The sequence below is a fragment of the Pezoporus occidentalis genome, unplaced genomic scaffold (genome assembly GCF_034315485.1).
Source record: "Pezoporus occidentalis ecotype Australia unplaced genomic scaffold, CSIRO_AGI_Poc_V1 ctg48, whole genome shotgun sequence".
NCBI classification, from domain to species: domain Eukaryota; kingdom Metazoa; phylum Chordata; class Aves; order Psittaciformes; family Psittacidae; genus Pezoporus; species Pezoporus occidentalis.
Genome location: NW_026915813.1, coordinates 2,447,405 through 2,456,913, shown reverse-complemented (window position 1 = coordinate 2,456,913; position 9,509 = coordinate 2,447,405). Strand labels below are relative to the sequence as shown.

The window sequence follows — 9,509 nt, the reverse complement described above, 5'->3', positions numbered from 1 at the left end:
ATATTGCCAACATCAGCTTATTTGCATTGCTGAAGGTTGAAATGGGATGCTACCTGCAGCCTACATGGCGGGAAAGGGATCTACACTAATTATTAATCCATTTATACCTGCAGGCTGCAGTGATGCTCTGACTATCATTGATAGTGGAAAACTGAGATAAATAAAGGAGACAAAATATAAAGGAGACAACAGATGACAGTAAAGCATAAATTAGGTTTATGATCCATTAAAATGTAAGAAAGATTAAAAATAGCTGTAGTTATTTCTCACAAGATAGCCTTAGCAGGAAACTGAAACTGGTGTCTAGAAGGCTCACTTTAACTTCGTTGTTTGGATACAGTTCTGGTTTCTTTGCTTTCCTCTTGAGATCAAAGCAAAACTCTTGCAAGACTGTCTCAGAAAAGCATGCACAGAGCACTATGCCTCAGTATGCAGGATTTTGGTAGGCAATGTGAGAAGACAGATGCTAGAATTGGAAACAATGAAAATACTCTTGATTACTTTTTAAAATTTGAATGCTTGTCTTCTGCAAAGGCAAAGTGAAGAGCTTGACCTCCCTATTGTAATTGCTACTGGAAGGTTTCTACAGTGACCATAAGATTTGAATAAGTGACGTTTTTCTTCAGTGCCTGGTGGTTTGTTTAAGACTTTGTTTCTGTACAGCTCCCAGCACATCCTCCACAAATAGTTTATTTTTATGCCACTTAACTCTCTGACTGACTTTTAAAACAAAAATGCAACCACTGTGGAGCCTGACACTGCAGAGAAAGCACATGGGAGGAGTGTAATGTTTCCCAATTGCTCCTCTGCTGCAGACAATTTGTATGTTCCTCCTCCACCTGGGAATTATTTGTAGCTGTTTCTCACCTAAGGATATCTGGGACCTTTTGCTCAGTGAATACATTCATGATGGTATCTGTGCTGATCAATAGTTAAGCACTTTGAAATGTTTTGGTCTGAAAAACACTATATAAATTAATGTATCATATACTTCTTCATATGTCTCACAATATTTTTTCTAGGATTTGATTTGTGGAAGGTGCAGTACATTCTCTCATAGGGTTGAATTCTTTAGCCTGTAGCACCAATATCTGAACATGGATAAGGATTTACTGGAAATGCTATGTACTTAGGAGAAAAATCTATTTAATAGAACCTTTGCTGTAGCAGGAAGAGATGGATTTGTCCCACTTGCCTTTATGAATAGTATTTGTAGTGATGGCCTCTTTTTTAAGTTTTGGTTCGTGACTCTTCCACTTCTTAAACAGAGACAGTATGTGGGCTATCTCCAGGATCTAGGACACCCCATGGTCTGTAGCAACTCCTTGAACGTTGCTTCACTTAAAAGTACTTAAAAGTAGCCTTTTGATCTCTTATTTTGGCTTATTTCAGCTTGCTACAGGCCATTCTCTGCAGAATCATTCTGCGATCTCTGTCACCTCTGTCAACCGTCCCTGCAGGGCTGTAAGTTTCTTGTGATTGTTTCACTGCATCAGCTGCTTTTTCTGCAGCTGTCAAACTGGCTATAGCATTTCTTTTCTTGGAGTTAGCATGTTTCCGCACCCATATAGCTGTTTCCCTAGTGTCCTATTGAGTTTTTTCTATTAACTGTGTCTTAGAATTTTAATGTTCAAGCCTGTTTCCTGGTTTAGTAAGTCTCAGTTAACCAATTATATCATATTTCTCCTTACACACACGTGGTGCAATTTCAGGTCTCTGGTTTGTATTGCCTTTAGGTCTGCCTAGACTTCACTTATGAAAGATATGATCACTCCCCTCTTGTTTCTGAAAATTTCTCATGACCAGTTTTTTTAGCAGTCTCTTCACTATCTGAACTCTTCTGGACTGTGGAGAGAGCAGGGGGACCTTCTCAATGAATGTCCCTATAGGATGCTGTGCTCACTGGCCACAGGGAACTGTAAAAAGCACTTGAATATTTGAATCCAGCCCAACGTCTGTGTGAGCTAGCAGCATGCACAGTCAGAAGGGTTACTGGCTAGCATGTAGCCATATTTAACAGAAAGAAAAGAAAAAAAAGGTTTAAAAGGACCTGCGGGAAACCAGTCCAAATTACTTACATAAGGTTCTACTTTTAGGCCACCAAGGAAACAGGAGTGTGGGTAGTTCAGCTCTGGGATTCATGGGCACAAATATTATTCCCATAGGGCTGATAGTATAAAAAGTGCACACTCGGTCACACCTGCTGCCACATTGCTGTGTAATCCCTGAGGCAGAGCAGGGAATGACTGCGTGGCACCAGGCTATTTGAATTTTATACCTGTCTTTACCACATGGTTTCTGCATGATTGGTGGCCTCCAGAGAATGTGTCTCTGTGGCTAAAGGAAAAAAATGTACTGCCAAAGAAAATAAGTATAATTATGCTGTGAGCTGGTATGAATAGCCTGAGACGTGCAGAGCCTTCTGCCCTTGCAGATTTCTCTCACATATTTGGGGGATTTTCTCTATTGTTATGTTCACAAGTCCACAGAGCTATAAGTTCCAGATTTCTTTTCTCATTAATTCTGCTAAAAGGAATCACTGCGGAGGAGCATTAAACATTTTCTCCTTTCCCTGTGAAAATGGTGCTAGGATGCTAAGCAGAGCTGTGGCAGCTGTGTTTGTTCCCTATGTCATGCCTGCTGTGCTGCTCTGGCCCAGGAGGCAGGCAGAACTCCGGGTAGTTTTCCCCCAGGAAGGGCTGGCATTCATGACTGTGGGATCTTCTCTCATGTATTATGAACAGTACCAAGTGAATAACCTAAACTGCACCAAGAACACCTTCAAATTCTTCTACTGCCTCTTCCTCTGGGTTTCTGAAATCACACAGGAACAGTTCAGCTGCTTTGGCCAAAGCTTTCTCAGCTTGATGAGCATCCTTGGTTGGCCAGTTTATGACACTATGAAGCAGCCTGGTCCTATTATCAAAAACTGCATAAAATTTGTATCTAATATTACATGTTTTAATTTCCTGTGATCATTGTGTATGGATAAAATTTATTTTTTAATGCTTATCAGTTATAATTGATGTTGGCAGGCACTTGCCTTACCAGCATGGTTAAACTAGTATATAATTTTTTTCAAATGTACAGTGTAATTGTGGAAACCGCATATGCAGCTCATTGTGCTCCATTACAGAGCGAATTTCACAGCTAAGCTTTTTTGCACTTGCCTAGTGAAGAAAGCTTTAGGTGCTGAAATTCTTTAGAGAAAATCCAGGTACACAATGGTTATTAAAGTGCCTAACAGTATCAATCTCTCTTTTAATTGCTGTTATTCAAAGTAGTTTTCAAACTGCCTCTCAATGTCAAACCATTTTTTAGAGATATTGACAAATGGAAGCAATATTATTTAAGGTCATAACTTCTGTCAAAATGAATTCCATATGTCATTAACTCAGGATTCATTCATGTCAAGAAGGGGTCTGATCCTGCAAGGTTTTTGTACCAATTATAGACTTATTTCAGATGTGATTTTTTGGTGGCTAAGTGATGTGGAGGCTGGGACATAGAGTCAGTAATACGCAATCTCAAAAAGAACATTATGATCAGTAAGGGTTAAAGCATTTTTTCCTGGTTTCTGACCTAGTGTTTTACTTCATTCTATAGAAAACATAGGTAACACTGTAAATAGATCATATTAACAGGTTCCCCAAATACAGTCAAATAATGCGATTACTTAAGAAAACCCCTGGGTATCTGTATGTGCATTATACACTCTATCAATGCAAAAAGACAGCAAGCAAGACAAGGAAAGCTATACTTTTTATTTTGCCAATGAATCTGTTGCACTTTGCAATGTTTAAGTGGGCTTATACAACATAAACATTTGGGACATTTAACATATCAAGCTCAAATAAAAATGACACGCAGATCGTTCACTTCTGAAGATGCCTTGTGTTCAGTTATTGGAACACTCCATCCCTGTGGTTTCCGAAATATTATAAGTATATATTCCAGATTAAGCTTTCTATTTTCCTCAAGGTAGTGTTGCTTTTCAGCCCTCAATGGCTTGGTTTTTGCCTAAAGAATCAAGTCCTATCAGCAAAATCAAAGGCGATTACACAGCTCAGTAGTCATTTAGGATTTCTGTGGCTCAATTAAGCATGTATAGCATGCCACAGCCACTGAGACTCTGTTTATTCAGTGAAAGTGCTCTGTAATTTATTTAAAATAATCCATCTTTAACAAATAAAGAGGCCATTGACTGGCCATCGCTGCAGGCATCCATTTAAATGCCGCCTTCTTGATGGTCTGTTTTGCTGGTTTAAGTTAAATACCTGACAAAAGTGATTCAGTTTTTTGGAAATCAGATTTGTATGTATGATGTTTATTTTCTTTTACACCAGTAATCAGTTAGAACTTCTTTTTACAGACTGACCATTAAAAATGATTAATGCTATTCACTCTGAAAACAACAGATTGTGACTGCCAGCACTCTGTGTGTGTGTGTGTTTAAAACTGCTCAGGAATTGTGTCTTTATGACACTTTGCTAATCACGTTAGACCTATTACTGTATACCTATATTGAAAATTAGATTAGACAACTACAGCCAATGACAAAAACTCTTTTCTTTCCCAATGTGCAGCTGCTTTTTTTAAGCTTCTTTTCCCACTTGACTCTTTCAGAAATGAGTCATTCATCTAAGCAACACCAGTGAGCTGCCATAAAGACTTGCCAGTAGTAGTGGATCTTCTCTGAGCATCAAAAGATTGCAGTGTAAGTTCCTGGTAAGTGCCATTACTTGTTACACTGGAACATGACCAACTCAGAAGAAGCTTTTTCTCTGTAACCAGAAACAGCCATTAAAAACTGCCTTGGGAATATAGCAAAGTATAGTGCTAAATTTCCAGTGGAAAGGCAGTAGAGAAGGCTATTGGTTAAAGGGCTGCTTCTTAGGGTTAAGGATAAATAAAACTCTGGTAGCCACAATGACACCTCCTGTCCAGCAGCCACAGAGTATAACTGTGTCTTGTCCTCTTTTCAGACTTAAAAAAGAAAAACAACCCACCAAGAACAACGCCAACCTTAGAGGAGGTGAAACTAAGCTGTTTGTGTTATTGAATAATGTCTTCTTAATGGTAGTTAAACAGAATCATGGACAGCACTCAATATTTCTTTATGTAAGCATCTAAAGAGAGTATGTCACATGTTCACAGGAAAATTTCAGTCAGAGCAGCATATGTGCTTTGTGGCAGTAAGCTTATTCTCACACTGTTCTTTTTGTTTTTCTTACAGAAACCTTACTAGTAGTTCATTTGTATCTGCTTAGATGAGAATGATATTTCAATGCATGTTGTTTGAAGAATGGCTAGTTCTATTTTAAACATGAAGATTTATTCCAGAGCCCTGCAAGCTATAACTTATTTACAGTCACTTAAGTTGTCATGTTTTTCCATGGAGCTCTCTGTTACCTAAAGGCAAAGAATGCTGCTATCTTTGTTGCCCATTTCAGCTATATAGGATAATCTAGTTATTACCTGAACATCTGGAAATAAGACGAAACAGAGATTCTTACTAGCATAAGACATGAATACACATACTAATTTGCCCTTGATTTTAAGAGTTAATTGCAGGCATAGGACTGGAGTCATGGAAGAATATTGAAAACTACCTTCTAGATTTGGAGATGGCCTAAGTAAAACTTGAAAATTCTTTTATAAGGATTTCTAATTTAGCTTTAGTTTAGTTTTGTCAGGTCCTTTAAAATGGTTGACCAGACTTTTGGTATCCAGGTACTGTCTCGTATTCAATATGCAGTTGAGGAAATGATCATATTTTAAGACCTTAGATGAACAAATGTGGCAACACCACAAGCCAAAGTACTAGCTCCTTAGTTAGGACTCATGATTGTACCAATGATTGTGACTAAGTTGTAGTTGTACAGATGAAACTGAAGCAACAGAATCTTATTGTCACTGGGGCTAGATGCTAGAGGAAACAACCACGCATTTGGCACCAATGAGTCCACACCTTGAATACAGAGCTCAGTTTGGGCCCTTCATGACAAGAAAGACATTGAGGTGCTGAAGTGTGTCCAAAGAGCAACGAAGCTGGTAAAGGGTCTGGTGCACAAGCCTATGAGGAATGGCTGACAGAATTAGGATTGTTTAGTCTGGGGAAAAGGAGGCTAAGGGGGAGACATTACGCTCTCTACAACTACCTGAAAGGTGTGGTGGGGATTGGCCTCTTCTCCTAAGTAACAAGTGTTAGGACAAGAAGAAATGTCCTCATGTTGTGCCAGAGGCTGGTTATGTTGGATAATAGGAAAAAATTCTTCACCAAAAGGGTTATCAAGGACTGGAACAAACTGCTCAGGGAAGTGATGGAGTCACTGTCCCTGGAAGTATTTAAAAGACATGCCGATGTGGTGCTTAGCGACATAGTTTAGTGGTGGACTTGACAGTGCTAGGGTAATGGTGGGACTTGACCTTAAAGGTCTTTTCCAACCTAAATAATTCTATGATTCCATAGAATACTTGAGAATGAAATCTCCCATCTCATCAGCAAACACAGAAGATATGCAACAAGAAACATGGAGTGGAATGGTAGCCTGAAATCCTGTCTTACTGTAATACAAAGGTGTCTTACTCAGGGTTGCAGATAGGTATGTGGTCCTCTTCTTAGTGTGTCTTTAGAAAAAAAAAAGGTAATAAGCTGATGTGGCTTTCTTTCTTTTGAAGTACAAATGTGGATGGCAGTGGCTGCTAGGACATTTGCCTAGAATTTGGCCAGTGCTCTCTTCTGCCTTAGAGGGTACCAGTTCAAGTTTTCTAGTCCATCCAGGAGTGTGTCCTGGTCAAGAAGCATATGTGGATGGGATCTGAATCCTGGTAAAGCTGAGGCAGGAAACAGCCATGCAGCTCTTCAGTTTAGAGGGTGTGTAAGACAGACCTCCACTCACTTTGGAAATGTTGAGATCATGCAGAAGTGCAACTGGAATATTTAGATGCCTCCAATATTAGAAGAAGGCGGAACGTATTCAGTTGCAATTAAGGATTTAGGTACTGATTTCTGCTTTGTGTAAATTACTCTGCGATCTCAAAGGTCACTGTCATGGAAATCTTTCTTCCTGGGTTTAGCACAAGGAGAAACTGAGTCACTGGATGCTGAATTAATTGCCTGAGGTCACATAAGGCAATGGGGGAAACACAGGAGGGGAGAAAAGTGACTTAACTCCAAGTCTCATGTCCAATGTGTGGGATGACGTTGCTATCCTGCACGGGATCTTTGTTTGCGTGATGAAATGTAGTACCCCAAGAAAAGGTAAGACGATGTTAAGAACACATATTTCCTTCGCACTTATAATTCAGAATGTGGCTTTTCATTCATAGTGGTGCAAATATACTACCTTGGTGAGAAACCAGGGAGAACAGGGACCATAGAGCTGGAGCAAGCCTGTGGCTATACATGGGGAAGAGAAACAGAAATTATGCTGTATGAGGCATTGGAGAACTTCCAAATATTTTTATTCATTATTACTTTTTTTATGTGAAAGGGAACAGCCTTCCAGGTCTGGCTGGTTTGCCTTGGGCAGGGATTTCAGCAAGTTCTAGTACAAATCCATGTTTAAGTGTATGTGTGAGCATATATGTGGAGGGTGCTTACATGAGGTCCAGAATGTGCAGCTTTTTATCTGCTATTGCTCATATTTACCTCTTCCGCCCCTCTCCTGTTGGTGCAATGAGCCTCTTATTTAGTCATATGACATTCGACTTTCAAACTTTCTAATGTTTTTAGAAGAGAATTCATTGGATAGACCTTTTTTTATTGAAACACGTGTGAAAATACCAAACTAAGTGATTAAAGGACATTTTAAACCTGAGTTTTCTATATAAAAATATGAAAACATTTTTTATTACATCAGCTAGGGTAAAAGTGCTGATTTTTAGAAAATTTGTTAACATTTCATTTGGGTTTATGATGCTTAGAAAAAAAGCAAGAAGAAATGTTACTGTGACACATTAACTGGATTCAACAGAAAATATTATTGAGAGACCTTTTCAGAAATCTATCCAAACTGTGCTTTGATAACCGTTGTGTGTAAACATATTAATTACTGAGAAAAAAAACCCATGATTCTATACATAAATTGATTGCATTTTTTAATTTGCTGCTTGTTGCTTGCTTATTGATTGCTGAACAACTTATTGGTCCCATCACAGAACTTCAGAAGTACTTAAAGTTTCCTGGCAGCAAACATAATAATATACCATTTATCTTGCTTTGCAGAAGAGCATGAAATGCTTTTACAAGAACAGGTAGATTTTATGTTTTCTGTGGCTTCTCATAAAGTGAGTGAGAGAAGAGAATCTCCTTTTGTTAGTCATTGTTTAGAAGCAAGAAACAACTGGAGAAGGTTTTATCCAGCTATGCAGGCTTTAAGCTTTGGATGAAGTGCTCTTCAGATCCACCCCAAGTGGGAGAGATGGGTGAGGATAAAGCTGACCTCAGGGTGAATTGGAAGCTCTGGTTTGGCCATAGTTTGTAGCATGAAAGCCCTGTATCCTTGTCTTACCAAATACCAGATGCTCCAGTGTCCTGGGTTCAGCTGTAGGAATCATTTTTCTCCTTCTTAGCTGGTGCAGTGCTGTGTTTTTGACTTTCTGCCTGGGAACAATGTTAATAACACCGATGTTTTTAGTTGTTGCTAGGTACTGCTTACTCTGATCTAGGACTTAGTCTCATGCTCTGCCAGGAAGCAGAGGAAGCTGGGAGGAAGCAGAGACAGGACACCCGACCCAAACTAACCAAAGAGTGTCCCATACCACAGCACGTCATGCCCAGTATATAAACTGGGGGCAGTTACCCGGAAGGCTCAGATCACTGCCCAGGTCAGGGCTGGGTATCTGTCAGCGGGTGGTGAGCGGTTGTATCCTCTTCCCTTGTTATTTCCCTTATCATTATTATTATTGGTGGCAGCAGCAGTGGTTTGTGTTATACCTTAGTTACTGGACTGTTCTTATCTCAACCCATGGGAGTTACATTCCTTCGATTCTCTATCCCATCCCTGTGGGACAAAGAACAGGGGGAGTGAGTGAGCGGCTGTGTAGTTCTGAGTTACTGGCTGGGCTTCAACCACGACATCCAGTCAGGCTTCACATGTGGCAAGCAATGGCAATGTGGTCTCTGACAGCGCAGGGTCTTGATGGTGTGAGTAAAGCACAGTGCTGAGCGCCTGCAGCTGGTGAAGACAAATTCCTTCATCTTCTAGCTATCTTCCAGGACACTTTGTGTGATACTGTGTGGCAAAGCAGTTGAGAACCAGTAGGAATGCACTTCAGCAGCTTATTTCAATAATTAAAAACCCTGCAACTTAATTGAGGAGTTCTTGTGTGGGCTCTCCATACAAAATATAGCAGTATAAGGAGTGTAGAAGCCATCTTCCTATAATGGTCTCTAAAGCACTTTTCTATGTAGCAGCCCACAAACAAAGACCAGATTTAATAAAAGAAAATACATCTGGGTTGGGTTTTTTTGCATTGCAGAAACCCAGTGGTGATCCCTGGGA

At 39.7% G+C, this 9,509-nt stretch overlaps 1 long non-coding RNA gene across 1 annotated transcript in view; it reads left to right on the top strand.

The window, feature by feature from the left end:
* Window positions 1-3,136: 3,136 nt before the first annotated feature.
* The window catches only part of LOC134172834 (uncharacterized), a 29,012-nt gene continuing 22,639 nt past the window's right edge, over window positions 3,137-9,509 (top strand). Inside the window, exons 1-2 of the long non-coding RNA XR_009968031.1 lie at window positions 3,137-3,217; window positions 4,627-4,728. This is a non-coding gene — a long non-coding RNA (uncharacterized LOC134172834). The remainder of the gene's footprint in view (window positions 3,218-4,626; window positions 4,729-9,509) is intronic.